Source organism: Triturus cristatus, chromosome 2_1 (genome assembly GCF_964204655.1).
Source record: "Triturus cristatus chromosome 2_1, aTriCri1.1, whole genome shotgun sequence".
Classification (NCBI taxonomy): Eukaryota; Metazoa; Chordata; class Amphibia; order Caudata; family Salamandridae; genus Triturus; species Triturus cristatus.
In genome coordinates, this window is record NC_140581.1 from 922015462 (window position 1) to 922040436 (window position 24975).

Consider the following 24975-nt stretch of genomic DNA (forward strand, 5'->3'; position numbering starts at 1 on the left):
CCACACTCTCAGATGCATTGAATTAGTTATATAGTGCCACTCATACCAGTGTAGGGTGTCCGAGCACTTTGCATCACAGACACATTACACAGAGACAATCAATCATAAGTGTGTAAATCAGTGTATAGGAAATGTTACATAAGCCAAAGGACTAAAAGTATAGGAGTCACATGTCATCCATACTGGTAGGCAGTATAGTTCAAGAGTGCTTGGTGTGGAGAAGCACAAACTCAGAGTCGAAAAAGAAACAGCATAGTTGGGAGTTTCCTTTAATAATAAGAATTGATTTCTAGCCAAATTAACCCTTTTTGCAACATTAATCAATGGTCTAATAATGTATTCTTTGTAGTGTGCATGCTGTTCTAGGATGAAAGTTAATAGCTCACTATTCTCTATTAGGACTTTAAGTTATAAATTGCAAATAACTAAAGGATGTCTCTTTTGAAAGCAGTAACCTGCTGATCTGTTCACATCATACGCACTCTGTAATCTACTTGGTACACGTTCTTTGCAGCAGGCATATTAACCCTCTGCACTAACTTCACCCAAGTCAAAACCTCAACTATACAAAACACTGATCTCTCTCCAGGAAGATAATTAATCACACGAGTTATCTTGACATTTATGTGAGGCCTGGTAATTGCCGCGGAAAGAAACGCTGCAGCAGGTGCTTCAAAAGCACAATAAACTTTCACACACGGCGCCCCCAGGAAGCCAACTTTGTATTCCTTTCCATGAAATGCATTCTCACACTACGGCAGTGAATGTAAAATCCAAATGTAAGGAATAGGCACAGTGGGGACCCAGGGGGTACTGGAAGCAGCAAAAAAACCTAAGCCTCTGCAACCAGTTTACAAAGGCTTGTGAAATGGTCTTTAAAGACATGTGAAAAAACACGGGGGTGCCGGAGATAGGAATCCAGACACTGCCCAGCTGAGCCCCCAGCAGCTCAAGTTTCACTGCAGCAGCCCGGGCTGAGACACAGGACGGGGGAAGTGTGGGGGGGGGGGCTGAAGCCCTTGGGCCTGGGCAGAAGTGTGACTGGGAAGGCGCGACCCCCTTTGCATCACTCCACGGCCCCCCTGGGGGTCGCGCCCCACAGTTTGAAGACCCCTGCTCTAGAGTCAAAGTTAACCCCCAAGTATTTACAGGATTTTCCTACAACAAGACTGGAATTGTTGTATGACCAGCCACCACCTCCATAACGTTTTCTACCGAATATAACCACTTGGGTTTTCTTTAAATTAACCTCTAGGTTATTCTTAACGGTATAACTATGTAGTTTGTTTAACAATCGTTGCAGCCCTACTCGGGTAAGGCTAAAGAGGACAAGATCATCAGCATACAGAAGGTTACTTAACTGCACCCCACCAATCTTGGGGGAATAACTATTTGTCTCGTCCAGGTCAGCTGAGAGATCGGCAATAAACAGGTTGAAAAGCAATGGGGCTAGCACACACCCCTGTTTCACTCCTCGTGTTGTTAAAATTTTTCGAGACAGATGTGTGCCAGTGCCAAGCTTGACTTGAATCCAGGTGCTGGAATATAGTTGAACAATGGCCTCCAGTAGTTTGACCGGGATTCCCCATTTCATTAACTTTGCCCAAAGTGCCTCCCTAGGGACTTGGTCAAAGGCAGCTTTAAAATCAACAAAACAACAGAAGACCAGCTTTGATGAAATAAGCGATTTGTCGATAAGTACTGATAATGCGAATAAATTAGACGAAGTACCTGAATTTACAGTAAAGCCCGTTTGGTTTTTTGGAATCAAGCCTTGTTGGTTCGCCCAGGCACTCAATTCTTCAAGTAAAATGCTCGCGAAGAACTTTGCCTCATTGTCCAGTAAGGCTATCAACCTATAGTTGTTTGGGGACGAATGGGCCCCGGACTTATATATTGGGTGAATTACTGCCCCTCGCCATGAGTCTGGTATAGTTGAACAGCTCAGCACAGATCTAAAGAGGGTTGCTAATTGTTGTGCCCAATAGGGAACATTTGCTTTGAACAGGGCCTGTGGCAGGCCATTTGGGCCTGGTGCTCCATCCGCTCTCGCTTTTGATAATATTTTGACCAGCCTTGCTTGAGTAACGGAAATCAACTCACATTGAGGCTGCGTCAGATCTTGGGTATTATCCTGGTTCTCCAAAGGCCCATCTTTAGACGTAAAGGAGGTGCTTGTTACGAAAAAGTCTGCACCTTCATTGGCCTTAAAGTGGTCGGTCAGAAATGTAACCCATTCTGCCTCAGGAATGTTTGCACTCCCCTGTCTGGTTGTTCCATTGAGTTGTTTGTTCAGTAATGCCCCAAATTTTCTTGAATTACGGTTTTTGCTTTCCCAAAGAAGTTTACGCCAAAATTGATCGAGATGAAGTCGTTTATCTTGTTTGGATGCCTGTCTATAGTTTTTCTGAGCAATTTTGTAGTTGATCAAACAGTCATTGGATTCTGGATGCCTCCTAATTGCCCGCAAGGCGGTGTTTCTGATCTTTTTTAATTTCATAGATTGACTTGATATAAAAAACTGGGAGCTACAAGTAGTCATATGAGGATGCGAATGCGATGGAAAAAGGTTTAACAGATGATAGCAAAAATGTGACCAATCAGTGATATGAGAAACTATGGGGTGGAGGCCTCCTAATGTAAAAGACAAACATTCCTTCTTGATGTTGATACTAATTTCATTGTTCCATCTTAAGCGTTTTACATTTTCTGAATGGACTCCTTTATGAGTTATTGGGGCGGTATTGTGGTAAACTGAGTTAATATTAATGGTGACAACTTGTGGTCGATGGTCGCTCTCTGGTCACTCTTTGATACTGTAGTTTTCCAAGTGAGAAAACATGGCTACGTTACAAATGGTGTAATCTAAAAATGAAAACTTTCGTCCATTTGTCCATGACCAATTTGGAGGGGTATCCTGCGTGAACCTGCCGTTCATTACGATGAAACCTGCACTAAGGAGTTGCAACACACAGAATTCCCCCAAAGCACAGTATGAATAATTTGAAGGTTTGGACTGGAATTTCAATGCTGACAGAGACAATGAGGGAAGATCTTCCAGATCCGACGGGTCTCCCTGAAACAAGTTGGTATTAAAGTCCCCAGTAAGCAGACAGTCAGCGTCGGGACAGCCCACAGCCAGGTCGCTGAAAATATTAAGGAGGCGATTTAGGTGAGCTCTTTTTGTCCGGACGCTTGGATTGATGTAAGCATTAAGCAACAATAGAGGTCGCTGTTGTCTCCACGAGCTAACTTTAACTCCAAGCAGCCAATCCTCGTTGATGTTTAATAGCTCTGTTGGGCCCTTTAGGCTGCATGAGATGTAAATAGACAATCCTCCCTTGGGGCGACCATAGTTGCCGACTCTGACAGCTGGTTTCCAAAATTCAATAAATCCATCAATAGGACAACTGCAAGTGGCCCATGTTTCCTGAACCCAATTAGATCATGGCTAAGAATAAAGTTTTGGGTCTCTAGTGAGGACATTTTAAGGTGAATGCCACTAATGTTCCATGAACACAGGGAGAGGTACGGCTCCGGCTGATGTTTTATACAATTTATAGGGTGAGGCTGGGGGATGTTAGCTTTTACAGCCTCCAAAGGATTAAGTTCTAACACGTTTTTTCCAAATGGTCAGGCTGAGTTTTTACACGACAAAGCTGCTGGTAGCCACCCCCCCAGTCTTGAGTTTCGTTGCAATTCGGGAGCACGGACCATGGATTTCCTATTGGAGATGCGTCTCCTACAACAATTTTTAAAATTGAATATGTTTTACTTCTATCACTGGTCAGGGTCCAACACAGGCTTATCTGAGTGGCCAACTGCTTGGCTAATGCCATAGGATAGCCTGGATTGAAGTGGGGATAGATTTTGATTCCCCAGGACCGGAAAATATCTTTACAGGCTAGAAGTACTCGAGTCCAAGTAGGAGATTTAAATGTCACCAAGGTAGCTTCGGAGGGTTGCAACCCTCTTGGCGGAAGGAATTCTATGTATTCAATGTCTTCTGAAGCCAATTTGTCAAGGCCCGGAACTCCTTTTGATAGTTTGATAATATTTGCTCTATTGAGGACATCATGCTGTACTTTTGATTTATATTCAGGGACAAGGAGAATTTTAGAACACTGTGAATCGCTGGCAGTAGTTGATTGACAGTGACCCTTGTCATTTAAAATAGTTTTCTCAGTTAAAGGATCGGGTGCTATTCCAGAGTGAGACAAAGAGTCATCCCGAGGCCCTTCCGATGTTATCAAGGAGTCCTCGGTAGCATTGGAGTTCTTTTGAAGGATACTTTTGGTTGGCAACCTCAAGTACTAGATAGAACAGTTTGAGTACGAAGGTAGAGAGTGGGTTGGGTAGTCGTTTCAGATTGCGAGTTTATGTTTGCTGCTTGTATTTGGGCAGTTGCTTGATCCGTACCAGATGAAAGCTCTTTTGGTTTATCAACGGCCGCAAGTTCATAAAGATTTGACACAGAGCTTCTTCGGCCAGAAAGGGAGTTAGTTTGAACCTGGAGCTGTGCCAGAGTGGATTGCTGAACATTTGTCATTGAAAGAGCTATTGTAGTCAACTGTTAGAATAGGATTCAAAACTCGTTTATTATCCAAGTTCTTAAACAATGGAAACAATTTAGGAGGTACCTCCACAGGTTTTATTATTAATTTATTTCTTTGTTTGCGTTGACGTTTTTTCTCTCTCTTACTAAGAGGATGGAACAATTGAGAGATAATCTTAGGAAGAGGCGAGGCCGAGGTGAGTGACTTAGGGTCCAGGTCTACCTTGGGGGGATCGACCGCTTTAGTTGAGCGACTCACAGTTTGGGGACTCAGCAACAATGGTTGTGTCTGCTTGACCGGCATTGTCAACCCTTGGACTATGTGGTGCAATTTAAGTGCTTCAGGGGCTTTTGCCTCTTTGCCTTCTAAGGTCCCGTCGGCCCTTAATATCGATGACTTATCATTTGTTTTGATGGGGTCAGTACCCTGTTCTTGTGCCCGAACTTGACTCTTGCTGGCCCTGCCTCCTGATAGTTGTTTAACTTCATCTAGAACACAGGTTAAAAAGGCTGGAAGTGCTGAAAGGCTGTCAATGATGGGTGAACAACAACAGACTGACTGGACCAAATTTGAGGATGACTGAGCCCTTATTATTAAATTGTTTAAATTCTCTAACTTATTATCAATGCCTGCTGTAAACAAGGCTAAGGTGTTTAAAAGGTCAACCTGCAAGTCCAATTTGTCAGAATGGTGATTTAATGCCGTGACTGTGGATTGAAAAGTTTGCAGCAATTGTGGCCAGATGATTGACATAGATGTCGGGGGGGGCGGCCTGAGAATCAGATTCTAATTTCAGATCAGATGATTTATCTGAGTCTTTAAGAAAGAAAGATAGGTCCAATAACGACTGATCGTTTGGGTCTGTTTTAGCAGATCCTTGTTCGGGCTTTGGTAGTAGCTGTGGCTGCAACTGTAGCTGTAAGTGCTACTGAGGATGCTGCTACGTTTAAAAGCGTTTGCAGTTGTAGCGGTGCAGCGTTCTCCTTTGGAGACCTTTCCCGTTGGATTGCGGTGGGACTAGATAGCCTGAAACTTGAAAGTTGTGTGCAAGCAAAGGGCTTGAACACAATTGTTGCGGTGGCTTGGACGTGAAAATGTCTGACTGGTGTAAAACAACATTAGGTTTTGATTCAGTTGTATCAGTTGTATCAGGCCATGTATGATTTTTTAAAACAAGAGACATACGGCTTTCCTCTGGGGAAAGTGGATGACAGAATAAGGACTACTGGGTGACCGAAAGGATTGCCGTAGGAGGCATTGGGGTCATTTTCAAGTCGTCCTCTGGTGACCTGACACTAGGATTGGTGCTGGGGGTGATCAATGACGATGTGGTTTTGCTGGTTAATGGCGTGTGGACGGTTACCTCTGTTATTTGTTGAAAGTTGCCAGCCTTGGGCTCCTCGGTTGTTTGTGAAGAGTTAGGGGGCTTAAGTGGTCGAGGTGTTTTTAAAAAAAATTCCAAGATCGAAATAGGTTGGATGGTCTTGTGGCGTGACGAAGAAGTAAGGTCTCTGTTACCGACCGAGTCTTGACCAAGAGGGGAGGGATTCGACGAAGCAGATGGGGGCGTAGTCATGGATTGATTAAGAGTTCGCACAGCAGCTCCATCTGCCGCTGCTACCAGCTGTTTTAATTTTTTTTGTTTCGGTGATGAGAGCACCTTCCTTGTTCTCCCGGATCACATCACTCCACTTGGTGTGACTACGTCGCCCAGGACAGGCCGGAACTACTTCTGTTAGTTCTACTATAGATTCACAGAAGTTGTAGCTGCGAGCACTACTTCTTGGATACCCCCCCTTTCAACCACCGCCCTCCTACTCCCTGCCCACTGTAACCTGCCTTACGACCCCTGTGGCCCCTATACCCCAGCCACCCCAATTAATACAAAAATGGGGCTAAGATAGTATGCGGGGTGTATATAAGGGTCCCACAAGGGGCCAGTAAGGTCAGGACAGGGTGTGGGCAGGGTTGTTGGTTGGACGACGGACCAGGGGGCAGCGAAACCAGGCAGAATAAGCCCAGAGCAACCACATCTCCATGGTATCACTCCTGAAAATTGGCATGGCTGCTACTGCGCCATATACCGATACCATGTTTATCAACTACCTAAGCTTCCTTGCCTCTGAGCAAGATGAAAGCACAGCTCTACAACACATACCAGTGCGGTGTTAAGCCCTTCAAGGTCAAAAATTAAGGCCACAGGCAAAGCACCATGGTTAGATTTATGAACTTCTCAAGCAGTGCAGCACAGCAAGTCACCTTGCTGCACTGTGTGACAGTGAAAGGAAGGAATGAGCCATATTTCAGGCAATATGGCGCATTCCTGCCTTTTTCCCTGCACTGGCGCCCTTTTGGCAGTCTAGTGCCAATGCAGGCACCCTTGCACCACGGTGCAAGGATGCCTGTGTTGCATGCAGGATTGTTTTTGTGCAGGAAGAGGCATATCTAGAGAGCAGCACACATTGAAAGAGGAAGTAACAAGGAGAAATAAAGATATTTCTCCTTGTTACGTCTCTCCTGGGAAGGCATATTTTGTGGGCGTATTTCCAGGTTTACGAGTTCTGGTAAATCTGGGAATGTGCTAAAAACCATGGGTGTTGCGTCGGAACACCCATGCAATGCCCATGGAACATTTCCCTTGCACAGAGTAAGGTAGTGCAGTGATTTGCACCTCGTTGGTTTACTGCAGATTTATGGAGCCACTCAGGGCCACGCAAAGTGGCGTTGCGTGGCTTCATAAATATCACTTAAGGTTTGTGTTGCGTATTTACCACGTTGTGTGGTGCAAACATGATGTAAACTGGCTTGCAAGTAGGCTTCCATGTCTGAAGCCAGAGAAGGATCACAAATATTTTGTCTGACCATCCTCAGGTGAGGTTCCTTCATCATTGTGCATGCTGTGATCAGTGGAAGGAGTTGAAGGATGGGGGTGAAATGGAGTTTAAAATCCTATACACCGGGTACAGCACTAAATACAACAGTGAATATATTTTAAGGTAATCTGGTACAGGATAGATGACCTAGGGAACCAAAAAGTATCTGGTAAAGGTGGGGCAGCTAAGAGGAAAACAACTGTTGGCACCTTGCATTCAAGTGTAGACCACCACAACAAGGAAAGGAAAGTAATAAGCATTCCTTTAGATATATCAAAGGGAAACAAAGAGACCAGAGAACAGGCAAAGCTCTAAGGAGGTAGGATCTGAATAGGGATCCAAGGGATTCAAATACATTTAGGTCACACCCCAGGAATTATTTTTCCTGAGGCATGACTTCTCCAGGTGCTCTATGATTTTCTGTTCTCTTAACATTGGCTCCCTGTGTTCCTGCATTTTATTCACTGGAGAACCCCCAAAAGTCTCAACTTACTCGGCTCGTTATCAAGCATTTCTTCTCCTGCTCAAACACACATCACTGAAAACCAGACCAGAAAATTGTAGCCAGGAATGGAATTCCTGCTCTGCAGTGCAGAAAGAGTTTCAGACCTCATGAGACAACTATTACATGCTAATCGCTACGACTACAACAGCGGAGCCTATTATCAAGGGTCAGAGAAATGGTGTAAAGGAAGTCTGGCATAGAATCAACACTGACCCCACATTCCATTTGAGATTAATGGGTGTTTGGGACCAAACTGATGAAAGAACAAGAGCATATGGCTACAGAGTCAAAACTCCCAAAGTGCTGATATTACATAGACCAAGCAGCACGGTCCAAACAGAAAACAGCACAAGGGAAGAGGTGATGGAGCAGGTGGGTGCTGGCACAAACAAAAAGACTTTGATGAGGGATCGCGTTTTTTGCAAAAACGTGTCTTGATAATGAGTAAAGGATCTAGTTCAGGGGTTTCCAACATTTTCTAGAATAAGAGCTAGTATGCTTAATGAAAATCATCCCAAGCTACGAACATTACTAGTGTTTGTAATTGTAACCACATTAGGCAATATTACACTAGTGGTCACCCTATGAAAGATTACCAACAGTGATCACTTCAGTGCATCAGGTAGAGTTGCAGAAGTAATGTAAAAAGGTTTTATCAATTTGAAATGCCTGTACATGGTTAAAATATAAAGACCATAGCTAAAATGCCCCTGTCATCAAGGTAATAATATTAGTAATGCATGCATCCTCAGTGAATCCCACAAATAGCTGCTTTAAATACATTTTGGAAATTCAACCACTTTTCTCCAAGCTTCAGTTTAGGAGTTCTGAAAATAGACGTTTTCATTTTCAACACAAGCTTTTCAATGCTGATATGCATATATTAATTCAACCAAGCAAAAGCTTCTAATTTAGTAGGCTGAGCTGCACACTGGAGAGCTACCTGTAGGGAGCTGGAGAGCTACCAGTAGCTCATGAGCCACTCGGTGAAGAAGTCTGATCTAGTTAATATTGGACAAAAACAGAAAAGACATACAGGAATAAAGAGCTCAGCTAAAGAGATGCTGGCTGCACAATGGTCACTAACTAAACTCACCCAACAAAGGAGGAGTGTTCCTTGATATGTTCCACGGCGGTACCAAATGGATATCCAGGTACCTTCAAGAAAAATACTATAGGTGGTACTACCTTCCTATTCCTAAACCCTGATGGAACACCAGTAGGATATATTGGGAGGATTGGAACAAAAGCGCCAATTGCCATAATTGTCTTGGGAATTGTGACCCTTATGCAGGTAGGCAATAGGGCAATTAAACATCTAAAAGTAACTTATTGTACACCTTGCAATAACCTTATTTGCAATTGTGAAAGATTAATAAGCCATGCCACACAAATCTCACTGGCATACTAAATGTTGAAAATACTCTTTTCTAAAGTCCAGGCCAAAAGAGTGGAGCCCTTAATGCCACATTGTCCCCTCTTGCCCCTCCTCAGAGCAGTCCTTTCCAGTAAAATCAAATTTCCTTTCGATTTACAAAACAAAAGCATTTCTGATGCTGAGGTTTCATTCCTTGATGTGACAGGTCTGGAGAGATTACCACTCTATTAATTTTTCTTGTCCCGGTTTTAATCTATCAGCCCTGACAAGGCACCTGTATATCCTATATATTTACAGAAGATATATAGAGAGTAAACAGGTAATATGATCTAATACTCCCACTGAGGAATTCTGGTAACTGCATAAACCACAATGCTGTGCTCTGACTGGTATGTGAATGTCACCAACACCCTAGATTTTTTTTTTGTCCTCATTACACCATAGCTACTGCACTCTGGGCCGTTTGTGAACACCCTCGATCCATCTGCAGTCCAAGTAGTTGCAGACTCGTACCTTCCACGACACTGGTCTTTGTATGGGGGGCAAGAAACCTCTACCCCCAAATCCATGGCTTGATGTAATCATTGGACCAGATGATGATGTTTATGACCAACCTGTAGCCTTGCCTTGGTGCCCTAACTTGACCACTTCAAAAAATCCTCCCAAATTTCTGTAGACCGTCATGGATTACATTTAATATCTAAATTACATGTCCCTTTGACTACACTTAGCCAAGCTGTAGGGTTCGGGGGGTGAGGGTCCAACCAATGTTTGCAAATCTCGCCTGGCCAAGAGCAACAAGTAAAATACTAAACCCCTTTGTTTACTGTTTAAAACATATTGAGAGGCATTATCCACCCGAGAATCACCAATGTTTTAGTTAAGACTATATTTTCTGCTAAGATTTTTGATAAATTTACTGAATAACCAGAAAGCACTCCTAATTCAGTTGTCAGTTGTTCTTTCCTAATTAGTGTTTGAGCTGGGTCGAAGGTGTAAATTATCAAATCGTCAGCATATAATGCAATTTTACTGTGTGAAGGAAGCTGGTGTATGGGGATAATCTGATCATCTGTTCTTAAAATGAGCGCCAAAGGTTCAATATATATATATCTAAGAGGAGAGGGGACAAGGGGCAACCCTGTCTCGTCCCTCTATGAATTTTGAAACTCCTTGTCAAGGAGCCATTTAGAAGGATTTTGACCAGGGGATGCTCGTATAATTTTTGTATTGCCCTGATAAAGTCAGTGCTAAAACCCATTATGCCTAAGACGGCCCAGAGAAATACCCAGCTTACACAATCAAAAGACTTGGCGGCGACGATGGTGATCACCGCCAACGGGATCGATCGAGCAACTGCTAAGTCTATAGTGACTATTAATAAGAGCGTAAGTTCTTGTATTTGTCTCTTTGGGACAAAACCTTTCTGGTCCGCATGTATCAGCTAGGGGGCCACCTTGGCCAATCTCCCGGCCAAGATCCCCGTATAGATTTTATGGTCCACGTTTAGTAAGGAGATAGGTCGATACTAATATTAAGCCTGACTGCGCTCGCTGCTTAGCGATGAACGATACTATGGATACCTGTCCGGGATGCAATTTTTCTTTCACCAACTGCTCTTCATGCAGGAATACTACGACAGCCTTCTCATTCCTTAGTGTGAATTGTCGCTCGCTCCCAAAACATAAACTTGACATCTTTGACCTCCTCTATGATGTTAAGCCCGATGCCTTATTCCTCACGTAGACCTGGCTCCATGAGAGCTCAGGTCCAGACGTCGCAGCAGCCTTACCTCCCAACTATGTCATTACTAGGAAAGATAGATTGATTTCTTCTGGCGGCGGCATTGCCATTATTCACAAAAATATTTTTCAATGTAAATTTGACACGGTAGACATTCCTCAATGTGAAGCCGCCTTATTCAAGTTAACCCTTAACCCCCGCTTCACTTTCTCTTGCCTCCTTATATATCGTCCACCCGGCCCGCCTAACTCTTGGGCCACATCTTTTCCGGACTACCTCACCCCTCTGATCATGAATGCTAATAACTTCTCAATGCTCGGCGATTTTAATTTACATTTAGACAATCTTGCTAATCCCACCTGCAGCAATTTTATTTCCGATCTTGCCGCTATGAACATCTTTTTATATAACTCGGGACCTACTCATAAAGCTGGTCATCTTCTCGACCCCATCTTTTCCAACCTTCCCAGTCTTCATTGTGACCCAGCACTACCCATTCATTGGTCTGACCACTTCCTATCTTCATTCACTATCCTAATTCCCCCTGCATCCACATCTCTATCTCATTCTCTAAAGGCTTCCAAAAGAGATTGGAAAAAACTTGACCTGAAGGCCTTTAATGACGCCCTACGCTTGAATAGTCCTCTACCCGATTCTAATGTTGAGTCTTTTTCCAATAATGTACATAACTGGCTTTTAACTGCCATTGATTCCTTCCTTCCTCCTACCCAGAAAAAATTCACCAACCATCGTCCTCCGGCGCCTTGGTTCAATGATGCTCTAAAAATTGAAAAATCTAAATGTAAATCCCTGGAACGTAAATGGAGGAGAGACTATTTGCCAGAACTTAAAACAGCATACATAAAATCAAAAAAACTCTATCACAAACTTTGTAAATCCACCAAGGCTATGTTTGTCTCGAACTCTATCACCTCGGCTACTAATTGTTCCAAGACACTTTTTTGCATGGTCAAAAAGCTTGCCGGATCTGAAACCTTGGCTGATCCTCCCCCTCTGGGAAGTGACTAATGTGAGGATCTTGCTCACTTTTTTGAACAAAAAATTGAGAGGATCCACCTTGCTATTGCGAATTCCCAATCCGATAGCAGCCTTTCAACTACATCATTTCCTACTACTGCTCAGAACTCCCCATATCTATATATCCAGGAACAGCCTGCTATTGGGTCACCGGTTGTGCTTAGTAAAATGGCTCCTCTTCTTGAATCCTGGCCCCTTCTTAATATGGATTCTCTTAATCTAATTCTAAATAAAATAAAATCTGGCTCACCTAACGACCCTCTACCTCCCTCTATTCTTAAACAGCTAGATTCTTCTCACATGCATATTGTTCTGAATGTTCTCAATGCATCTCTCTGCGAATCGGTAGTTCCAACTCTTTGGAAGCATGCTATGGTGACTCCCTTGTTGAAAAAGCCACCTGCTGATCCCCTCATTCTGTCCAACTACCGCCCTATTTCCCTTTTGCCAATTTTTTCCAAGATTTTAGAGAATCACATTCACTCTCATTTTGCCCATTTCGTCGAACAGAATAAAATCCTTCATCCTTCTCAATCCGGCTTCAGGCCCAACTTCTCCACGGAAACTACCCTTCTAGGCGTCACAGAGAAGATCCGCCACCATCTTGACTGTGGAGAAACCGTGGCGCTTGTTTTACTCGACCTCAGCGCAGCGTTCGACACCATACTACATGTAGGCTCTGCTCTCGATTGGATCATCTCCTTTCTGAATGGTCGCACTTTCCAGATTTTTTCAGCCACTCACAACTCCGACACTCACTCTTCCCCCCATGGGGTCCCTCAGGGCTCCATACTTAGCCCTCTGCTTTTCAATCTTTATGTAAGGCCTCTTGCAGACATAGCCGATCAAGCCGGCCTCACTCTCTTTTCTTATGCAGATGATTTACAAATCATCTTTTCCCTCTCTTCCTCTGATCCCCATTCAACATCTGACCTTCAACATGGCCTGACTAACATCGCCGCATGGATGGCCAAACACCATCTTAAACTTAATGGTGATAAAACCGAGGTCCTAGTACTAGGTAAGGCTAAAGACCTCTGGGGTCCCTCTCACTGGCCTACCGAGATGGGTACCCCCCGACACCCTCTAAACATGTACGAAACCTGGGCGTCTATATTGACGACTCTCTGTCTTGGCACCAACAGGCCGTCAGGGTCGCAGCAACATGCTTTACCATCTTGAGATGGCTGCGTAAAATCATTTGGATGCTACCCTCTACCACTCAAAAAACCGTGATCCATGCTCTTATAACCTCAAGGCTGGACTACGGAAATATCCTGCTACTCAGTGCGAATAAGACTGTAACCCGCAAGCTGCAGCTTGTTCAAAACGCTGCAGTCAGACTTCTATGTAAAATTCCTAGAAGCTCGCACATTTCCGGTTACATTCGTGATCTACACTGGCTCAGAGTGGTTAGTCGCATAAAATTCAAAGCATTGAGCTTTATGTTTAAGATAAAACAGGGCTTAGCGCCATCGTACTTGCGTTCTCTTGTCAGCCCTTACATTCCTACACGTCACCTTCGCTCTTCTACGCTTGAGAAATTTACGATCCCTCGTTTTAGACTTGCCAGGATGGGTGGCAGGTCCTTTTCCTACCTCGGCCCCTCCCTCTGGAACTCCTTGCCACTTACCATTCGCAAAGAAACCAACTACTCTTGTTTCCGTAGATCCATAAAGACCTGGCTATTCAACCAATAATTTCTCCCGTGTACTTCATCAGTCTGTTTCACTGCCGCCCTGGCACCGTGAAACCCTTTTTGGGTAGCTGTTGCGCCTTATAAATTTAACTATAAATAAATAAATATAAAATATGAATCGGCCCTCCTCGGGTCCTTAGCCAGTTTTAGAATCAAAGTAATTATGGCCTCTCTCCATGAGTTCGGGATCAACCCTTTCTGCTTATAAACAGAATTGAAGAGGGCCACCATTTCCGGTACTATCTGAACAGGTACAGAGTCGGGCCTGACGCCTTACCATTCTTTATATGTTGAAGTTGTTCTCTTATTTCCCCTTCTGTACTGGGGGCATCTACCCTGTTCCTCCCTTATGTTATTAGGGCCAGTAGGCCAACATTATCTAGCCAACACCTTAAAACCTCTTTATCTGGGCTCTCTGATTCCACGTATACTTCCGAAAAAAGTTTAACCAAACTTTCCTGCATTTCCTCCTCCTTGTTTGTAATATCCCCCTCATGATTGATGACCAACTCCCCTATGTGGTTTCTCGCCCTCTCAGCCCTCGCCTTCCAGGCTAATAGTGCTCCAGCTTTTTCGCCATACTCGAAATGTTGCATATGTCCCGCAGCCCACCTTTCCCTGCACTTTGTTTCTAATTTAATCTTAGTTCGATCTGGCTTCCTCCAGCTCTTTTGACATCTCCTCCCTGTACTGTGTATCCTGCTGCATCCTTCCTTCTAATATCCCGATCTCCTCCTCCAAATTCCTTAACTCGGCCTGCTCCACCTTATTCTTAAATGAGACCTGGCTATGTAAGACCCCCCAAAGATAGGCTTTAAAAGTGTCCCAGATGACACTGATTGAAGCCGACTGGGCATTATTCTGAAAAAACTTTAAAGTTGTTTTTTTCAAGAGGACAGCCACATCTGAATCAGATAGAATGGATCTTTTCAGCGTCCATCTTGCGTTGTTCCTTATATTAACCTCGTTCAATATAATATTGACCATGGCGTGATCAGAAATATGTCCTGGGAGTATATTGACCTCTTTTATTTTCCCGGCCCACTCTCTATCTACTAGCAGGTAATACAGTCGTGAGAAGTGATGATACTTCATACTATGAAAAGTGTAGGCTCGCTTTCCTTGCACCAGGTTCCTCCAGGAGTCGAGCAGCCCCAACTCATATAGCATTTGCCTAAGGGCCTGTCTCGTCTTTGGCGCTTGGGCCCCCCTCCTACTCCTAGATCTATCTAATATCGGATCTAAAAGTTGTTAAAGTCGCCTCCTATTATTATTGGTGCCGTTGCCCCAGCTAGCCTTAATTGCAAATCAACTATATTCGGACCGTAAAAACCAGCACAAACACAATCAGAGCAAGAACATTTGAGAATGGCCGTGACCCATCTACCTGAGCTATCAGTATTAGATGAGGTCATCTCGGCACCTGACCCTTTCCTAATGATTATTGCAACTCCCTTAGAGTATTCTGATTGGTCTGAAGCAACATAACTCCCTACCCATCTTTGTTTCAAGTATAACCCCCTGCTCTCACTCGCTGGTGGGTTTCTTGTATAATAATTACATGGGCTTTAGATTCTTCTAAGTACCTCATTACCAGCCTCTGCCTATTTTTTGATCTTAGACCATTAACATTCCAGGTTGCGATTTGTACCTTATGGTCCCTCCCTGCCATTTATCTTAAAGTGCACCAATTTTCTTGGACCCGAGGAGCTCTGATTCTCCATATTAAGAGTGGACCCTAATATGTCTGATGTGTCTAACACGGACTGATTTTTTTTTCTCCCACTGCTCACCCCCGTGCACCCTTTACCCCCCCCCCCCATAGGAACCTTCCCCAAACTATCAGGTATAAAGCCTATTGAACCACTGGAGAAAGGGGACTTGTCTGTAGTTAAAGCCAAGCCTCCCCCTCATCCCACCCCTTGTGTGTATAACTATATATCTATATTATGTTTATTATGTTTATATGTTTTTTGTATTTTCTTTTATATATATGTAATTTTTAATTTCTTTTTTTTATTACACTTTTAATTTTCGCTCTTTTGGCTCACCCTTAAATTAGATTAAAGTCTCGTTTTCTCAGGAGCTCCCCTTTTTTTATGGTATCTATCAGGCTGTCTGCTTCTTCTAAGGACCGTATGTTACGCATTTGATTGTTCCACATAACACGGAGCATAGCTGGGACTTTTAGTTGTGCCTTGGCCCCAAGATTGTTAAGCTCCCCCATACTTTTACCCAATTCCCATTGTTTCTGGTCCGTTGTGTGACATACATCTGATCTAATGGTAAACGTGAGGTTCTGGGTTGCGTAGGGACCATTCCTCAGAGAAGCCAGCAAAACGGTTTCTTTAACTGAATATGAACGAAAATTTATCAATATTTTCCTTGGCTTGTGACGCTGTAGATTCCTCTTGAATGCATCCCTATGTACCCGCTGTATCTCATGGTCCAGATAAATATCTGGTTTATCCTTCAAGGCCGTCTCCTTTAGTAGTTTAATCACTAATGCTTTAAGGTTTGTCCCCTCCTCTGCTTCTGGAACATTTAAAATCCGCAGATTGTTTCTCCGAGAATGATTTTCTATTCTTTCCAGATCCTCCCTGAGGCTAGAGTTTTCTTTAACCAGTGCCTCAACGCCTTTAGTATTATTTGAGATGTCCTTCCGCATCGAACTTACTTTCTCCTCAAACTTCCCTGTTCGAGCATCATCTAGTTTTTGCGCAAGTGCAATACAGGAGGCTTGGATATCTGCTTGGTTCACCTCTGATGTCTTAAATCGATTTCTAAGCTCTTCCTTAAGATCGAGGAGAATAGAGGCCAGAGGGGCATCCGAGTTTTCGGGGGGGGGGGGGCCGGGACCCCGCTGAAGGTTCAGATTGTACCAACAGACTTGAAGGGATTAATTAATTTTTTGATTGCACGTTAGGGTCCCTTCCGCCATTAGCCCGCTGCGGCCTCTCCTCAATTGTTTCTTCATCTTGGAGGGTCAGGACATTGAACCTGTTCTGTGTTGTAACTTGAAAGTGGGTCTCATCGTCTCCATGATTATTTCCTATTTCTTGGCCCCCTTGTACCTCCTTTCCTGAGCTAATTACGGGCGAAATGGGGTTGACCTCCATTCCCTCCAGCTCTTTTCATTGATTCTGGACCCCCCCTGTCGTGTTACCTGCAGTGTCTCCTGATGCCATTACGTGTGTCAGCACTTTATAATATGATTTAAGGGATGGGGTGACTTTAACTTGCAAGGGGGCGATTTTTTTTCCCCCTACTGCGTGGGCTCTTTCCCTGATGTCTTTTAACTTTTCCTACTCTTGCAACCATTGAGGAAACTATACCAACAATGATGTCCCCAGGGGCCACCTTGGATGGGAGTAGTTTAAAATCGTGGCTTACCCCTGCTGATTTCTCCAAAGAACCAATGGCCTAGGTACGAAGGGTATATCTGGAAATCCTATCCGGATTTACACTGGAGGTCTCACCTCCCTTCTCTGCAGGCATCAAACACACCTTATCCATAAGGTGGAAATGCTGTTTTACAAGGTCATCGTTCAAGCCTTTCCAATTCTTGCCATCTTGTTTGGGGCCCCCCAGGCAGTAAAGTTGAATAGAACTCCCACTCCGGCAGCTCAGGAATCCTGTATGGACTTCAAGGCAGCTTGTCCTGACTCTTCCTCTCAATGCATGCGCCGCTCGAAAGGCGCCGCAGCAGTTGCTGCCCTCAGCCACGTTGGCGTTCTAACTGCAACACTGGGGCTGGAGGCACCCTCGCAAATCGACTGGGTCAGCTGCGCCGGCGTCATTCGAGTCAAATTAACTCAGTAAGTTAAAAGAAGAAAAAAAATGAATGTGTATTTCAGCTTCTACCTGCACAAAACATCAAATTAGGATGGGAGAGGCGGGCGGGGGACACTCAAAAACCCCCATTGACCGCACTTTCTACTCCGGCGGTCCGCGACTATTTACCTTGCGGCCGCCATGTTCCCCTATAGTCACCAAAACCCTAGATGGTAATATAATATTGCAGATTACCCATTATTCATGTTTTTTTATTACATGTTTATTTTGATGTAGTTAGCTTGAAAAGTTGTTTTCAAGGAAGAAAAATGTTTATTGAAAATAGTAAGTGAAATGCAGGATTACACTTTTTGGATGTCTTTAGTAAAACAAGAGAAAATGGTTAATGATTAAGTTAAGAATCTAGAGATTTGGACAAAGTACCCTTTGCGGCGTTAAAAACACATTCCATCTTCAGAAGTCAGAGGTTGTTGAAGCTTCTCTTCAATGTGCAGTTAACCATTGGCTGTTTTACAATTTAAATATTATGGTTTTTATTGCTCTCAACATTTAGATTGTTGATACAACAACGGTCAGGAATCTGTGGCAGCAGCATCAATTGTAGATTTACCAAACTTGTCTCATAATTTGCTGATTTCAACAAAAAATGTTGTTTCTAGCTCAAACGTATCAAAATAATACTGTCACAGAATTAGCTGCATAATGCTACATCATTTGCCTTCCCTAGTGGTGTAATTTAGATAACCCTGCTGCACAAGTGAGTTTTCCATGGCTACATAATCCTACTAATTCCCTAGTTTTTAAGAATGCACATGACTTTTGGCCATTGACATGGAGATTTGGTTATAGGCAAGCTCTGTGTCCTAATCACTACAGTTTGCCAACCCCCACTTCATAGGGCTTCAGCCGTGCACCACAAGGGGCTGGACTAAGCAATCAAAGGCAGCCATCCCATGTTGCCTACGGCCTTTGCCAATGCACCACAGGGCTTGGCTGCAGTGATTGACTGTGGACAGCCAGCCCCTGCAAGTTGACCAAATGGAGAAGAGCTAAGTAGAGACAGGCTCTTTATGGAATAAGTTAGTTGGCTTATGTCAGACTTGGCACCATTGGCGTGGGTCTCTCTTCCATTTTTTTGCTGTTGCCTCATCTGTTTTTGCTGGTCTAGATGGTTTGAGCACTTTGCCACTGCTGTTCAGTGCCAAAGTGCAAGTGCTCCCTTTTGTAAATTGTTGAAATGGATTAGGGACTCTATGATTGGTTATTTGATTTACTTGCCAGACCCTAGTACAGTGCACCATGTGTGCCCAGGGCCTGTAAATCAAATTCTGCTGGTGGGCTTGCAGCACTGATTATGCCACCCACAGATGCAGCCTGTAAAATTTTACTCAGGCCTGCCATTGAAGAGCCTGTGTGCAGTCTGGGACTGTCATGTCAACTTGGCCAGTGCACACACTTGTCAGTCCCTAAACCTTCCCTTTTCTACATGTCAGTCACCCTTAAAGTAGGCCCAAGGTACCCCTGTGGGAAGGGTGCATTGTATGTGAAAGGTAGGACATGCCCTGATGTGTGTGCCATGTCCTGATAGTGAAATACTTACAATTTCGTTTTTGACTATTGCAAGGCTTTCTGTTCCCATACGCCAGAATGGGCAGTTTGATTATAACATGTTATAAACATAACTGACCCTGGGAACAAGATAGATAAATAACGTTTGTATGCCTGAACTCAGAATGTTAAAGTGCATCTTTTAGGTTGGGTGATTTTTACATTCTGTGTTTGAAAATACCACTTTTAGAAATTAGGTATTTTCTTTCCTAACCATCCAGTGTGCCTCTGCTAGATTTGTGTATTGCAGGTCTGGCTTGTGAGTGACAGGGGCTGGGAGAGGGCTGCAGCTCCGGCAGACTGATGAGTCAGGGCTGGGCTGAATGGACCTGGGTTGAATTTAGAGTAGTGGGAGGAGATTTCCTTTCACCTGCCTGGGCCAGGTCTGCTTTCAACAATGCTGTCTCCACCTCCTGCCAGGAAGCTGCACCAGTGAGGACAGAAATGGTTTTGGCTGGGTACAGACACTCTCTGCCTTCAGAGAACAAATAATTTGTGTGTATAAAAAGGGGGACCCAGACCCCAGAACTTTATATCACTTCTGGGAAATCGAGAGGAACCTTTGCCAAGGAGAAGAGCCGGAGAAGCTTAGAAAGATTACTGCCCCTGTGCTGTTTGCTGTTTGGGGTTGGCCTGCAGTGGCTACTTGTTGCCAAGGAAAGGAGAAAAGGACTTTGCTGTTGCTTTGTCATTTTGAGGAAGATCTCCAAGGGCTTGAAACTGAGCTTGCCTCCTGTTCTGAAGTCTCAGGAACACAAAGACTTCACCACCAGCTCCCCTGAATTTCCTTGCTGGGAATTCTAACCTGCAAAGAGGTGCCTGCTGCTGTTTAGGACCTCTAGAGACTGTTTGTCGCTGGGAGCTGGAATGTATGGAGTTGTGGGCATTAACGACCTGCAGACAGCATCATCTCTCCTACTTGGTTAGAAGGATTCAGATCAAACTGCTCCTATTGTACTTGCATAGAGTGCTGTTTTATGCCTCAATAACCCCCTCTCATCTGCCCTCATCCCCTGTTGTCATGCACCAACATGACTCTCTGCACCACCAACAACTTGGCACGAGCGTCAGGGCCAGCTTTAGCACTGGTGTTGCCCGCCTCCTTGGATTTCCTCACTACCACCTGGCAAAAGTGCCCCTCATCTCTCCATAGTTCATCTCCTACATACATTTTATTTGTTTTAAAGCACTGGTAAAGGCTGGCTTGACTAATAAGAATGTATACCAACCCAAACAAACTGTTTTTAGCAGCATTAGGATAGATAATAAAAGACTGGGTAAAAAAACATAATGTCCTAACTTATTTTATGCTGTTTGCATGCAGCTCCTTAATGACAGTTCATAACAATCGCTGTTCTATATCAGGGTTGTGTCTTAGGAACTGCGGAAACAAAAGGATTTCTATGACAAAAGCAATGATCCACTTACCTATCAAAATAAAATACATATCTGTGATTTGCATGGTATGCGTTCTCTGCCGCGGGCATATTAACCCTCTGCACTACTTTATGGCGAGTTAAAATTGATGTAGACAAAATTCAGATCTCCCCTTCCAGTAGGAATATTGATCCCAAAAGTTATCTTGGCATTTTTATTGCTGTCTGAAAGCTGGGTGCACAAGGAACTCTGCAGCAGGTGTTTTTAAGTCATAAGTTATTGCTAAATACAGCGCCTCCCTTAAGGTCCCAGACCCCCTTCCTAGGTCAGTGACCTGTGTGGCTGCACAGGTTGCACCGCCCTAAAGCCAGCCCTGATTAGCACGGAAATCTAAAAAAAAGTTATAAACAGTTCCACCTATAAACTTACTAAAAGAATCCCCAATTTCCACGCCAATTCATTCTTCAGGTTGATTAATCTTAGCCACTGTGTTAAAATGGAGCACAACCTAAATATATTTCTAAAATAATCATCAACTTTAGTATCTAATGTGCAGTCAATGATGAGAGGTTTGGTGGAGTTTTGAAAGTTTTATTTTGTCAAATCAAATCAAATCAAAAACAAGCTTTATTCGATTTTAGAGATTAAAAATCATAAAAGCAAACATATTAAAAAGGAATAAGAATTTTAGCATAGGTTACATATATTATTCATCAATACGCATCACATAAATATGTGTTCCTAAAACAGGGATAAAAAAAATTCATAGGGTACATGTAAACAGTCTAAAATTCCTAAAAACATTCCATATCACCCAAAGTAATTCCAACCTATAACATTGCTTATGATTTAGTTGCTTAGGTATTTCCTAGTCCGCAACACACTCTTTAAGAAGCCCACCATGGAACCAATGCAATAAAAATTTCCCAACATCTGAAGTTATACAAGGGCGGGGCGGCATTGCCTCCAGCCTCCTTGTTTTAGTAAAGGTATTAACCATCTGCGCCTTTCGTTGGTATAAAATTTACAAAATAGGATTGCATGTAGTGTAGTTTGTGATGAAATGTTATCACAGGGGCATCGACAGAGTTCCTTTGACCAATCGTTTATGTCTGGGTGGGTAATCAAACAATGGAAGGTCCCAAATCTAAATCTCGTCAACAAATATCTGTCGTATCCTCCTGCTACACGTAATAAGTATGGTTGAATATCACATGTAATGGTAATAATTTGATGACTAACCACCGTAATTTTGTTCATCTCAAGAGTTAACCTAATATCTTCTAGATGGATCATACAGACTTTTTTTAAATCCTTTCGGTTAATAAGATTCATATTTTCGGGTAAGGTGAAAAACTCTGGGCGTCCGATGTCCTGCAAAAAGTTTTTTACATATCTAAGTCAGACTATTTTGCCGGCATTATCAAGTCTCATGGCATCCATTATTATTTCCCTGTTGAGGCCAGTACTAGCTGAAGTCCAAATCCTATGCCACAACAGAATCAGTTGAACCTTGATTAAATCAGAAATATATACAACTCTTAGTTCGCTGTGGCAATTAAAAACTGGGGCACTCGCTGGAACTCCCAGGATAAACCTTAAAAAACTGTTTTCAATACGTTGAATCGATATACACTCTTGGGAGCCCCAAATGGTTGCCCCATAAACTGCAATGCTCACGCATTTTGCTCGATAGATTTTTAATAGGATTTCAGGTGGCCTTTTCCCCAGTTTTTTTGTAAAATTTTTTAAGGCTGCAATGAACTTCATAAAGAGTAAGCTTCTGGCCTTAACAGCTGGAGACCAGGAGCCAGTTCTGTTAAAAAGGACGCCCAGATAACTGAACAAATTAGTTGTTTCCACCCGACTCCCCCCCGCCTGGTAACTATTATAGTCGTTTTTCTTTCCCCCACAAACCATGACAAAACTTTTCTTTGCGTATAGTTTTAAGCCAAGCCTTTCCTTGAAGCAAGTATAAAAACAGAGCGCCCTCTGTAAGCCAACCTGGGTGCGGGCCATAAGCACCGCGTCATCCGCATAGAGGAGAGAGGCTATTGGGCGCGCATTTACTGTTGGGGGATCCCTGGTATGTGACACCAACTCCTGTTCCAAAGCGTTAGTATAAAGTGAGAACAGGAGAGGTGCCAGGACACAGCCTTGTCTTACGCCCCTCTCTACCTTGAATGGCGCAGTGCACTCGCCCTTTGTTCCATAGCAGACTTTTGCACTGGCTCCGGTATATAACTGTCTTAAAAACTGGATTAAAACAGGATCGACTTTTAATTCGTTGAGAACTACCCACAGCTTCTTGTGTATTACGCAGTCGAAGGCAGCTGTGAGGTCAACGAAAAGCATGATATAATTTCTCTGGCTTTGCCTGTGTATATTTACCAATTAAAATAATGAGGTTCAAAGTCTGCTCATTAGTTCCTAAACCAGCTCTAAAACCATATTGGACGTCACTTAAGATACGGTTTTCTTCTGTCCATGCTTGTAATTGGTCTAAGACAACCTTGCCTGCTACCTTCATTAGTGAATCCAACAAGGATATTGGACGGTAGCATGTGGGATTCTCCTGCTCGCCCTTTTTAAAGATAGGAACTACGATTGATTCAGACCAGGTGCTTATAAATCCATTTTCACAACAAGCTTGTAAAACCCTAGTTAAAATGGGGCCCCATACCTCCATATTTGACTTGTAAAGATCTATGGGTATCCCATCGGGGCCCGTGGCCTTGCCGCCCCTACTTGCCTTTACTGCCGCGTTAACATCTTGGAGTGAAATATGCAGATGAACAGGAGTAAATTTCTGCTGTGCCCTCACTACATCTTGTCTCTCGTCTACTTCCTCCATACCTCCCTGTTTCGAATAGACATCTGTAAAGAAGTCTATCCAAGTACTTTCCTCGATGGCCACCTCGATTGATGGTGCGTCCCGATTATTATTAAGGAATGGACCGATGGCCTAGGTACGAAGGGTATATCTGGAAATCCTATCCGGATTTACACTGGAGGTCTCACCTCCCTTCTCTGCAGGCATCAAACACACCTTATCCATAAGGTGGAAATACTGTTTTACAAGGTCATCGTTCAAGCCTTTCCAATTCTTGCCATCTTGTTTGGGGCTCCCCAGGCAGTAAAGTTGAATAGAACTCCTACTCCGGCAGCTCAGGAATCCTGTATGGACTTCAAGGCAGCTTGTCCTGACTCTTCCTCTCAATGCATGCGCCGCTCGAAGGCGCCGCAGCAGTTGCTGCCCTCAGCCAAGTTGGCGTTCAAACTGCAACACTGGGGCTGGAGTCGCCCTCACAAATCGACTGGGTGAGCTGCGCCGGCGTCATTCGAGTCAAATTAACTCAGTAAGTTAAAAGAAGAAAAAAAATGAATGTGTATTTCAGCTTCTACCTGCACAAAACATCAAATTAGGATGGGAGAGGCGGGCGGGGACACTCAAAAACCCCCATTGACCGCACTTTCTACTCCGGCGGTCCGCGACTATTTACCTTGCGGCCGCCATGTTCCCCTATAGTCACCAAAACCCTAGATGGTAATACAATATTGCAGATTACCCATTATTCATGTTTTTTTATTACATGTTTATTTTGATGTAGTTAGCTTGAAAAGTTGTTTTCAAGGAAGAAAAATGTTTATTGAAAATAGTAAGTGAAATGCAGGATTACACTTTTTGGTTGTCTTTAGTAAAACAAGAGAAAATGGTTAATGATTAAGGTAAGAATCTAGAGATTTGGACAAAGTACCCTTTGCGGCGTTAAAAACACATTCCATCTTCAGAAGTCAGAGGTTGTTGAAGCTTCTCTTCAATGTGCAGTTAACCATTGGCTGTTTTACAATTTAAATATTATGGTTTTTATTGCTCTCAACATTTAGATTGTTGATACAACAATGGTCAGGAATCTGTGGCAGCAGCATCAATTGTAGATTTACCAAACTTGTCTCATAATTTGCTGATTTCAACAAAAAATGTTGTCTCAGGGACACAAAGACTTCACCACCAGCTCCCCTGAATTTCCTTGCTGGGAATTCTAACCTGCAAAGAGGTGCCTGCTGCTGTTTAGGACCTCTAGAGACTGTTTGTCGCTGGGAGCTGGAATGTATGGAGTTGTGGGCATTAACGACCTGCAGACAGCATCATCTCTCCTACTTGGTTAGAAGGATTCAGATTAAACTGCTCCCATTTTACTTGCATAGAGTGCTGTTTTATGCCTCAATAACCCCCTCTCATCTGCCCTCATCCCCTGTTAACTATATATCTATATTATGTTTATTATGTTTATATGTTTTTTGTATTTTCTTGTATATATATGTAATTTTTAATTTCTTTTTTTTTATTACATTTTTAATTTTCGCTCTTTTGGCTCACCCTTAAATTAGATTAAAGTCTC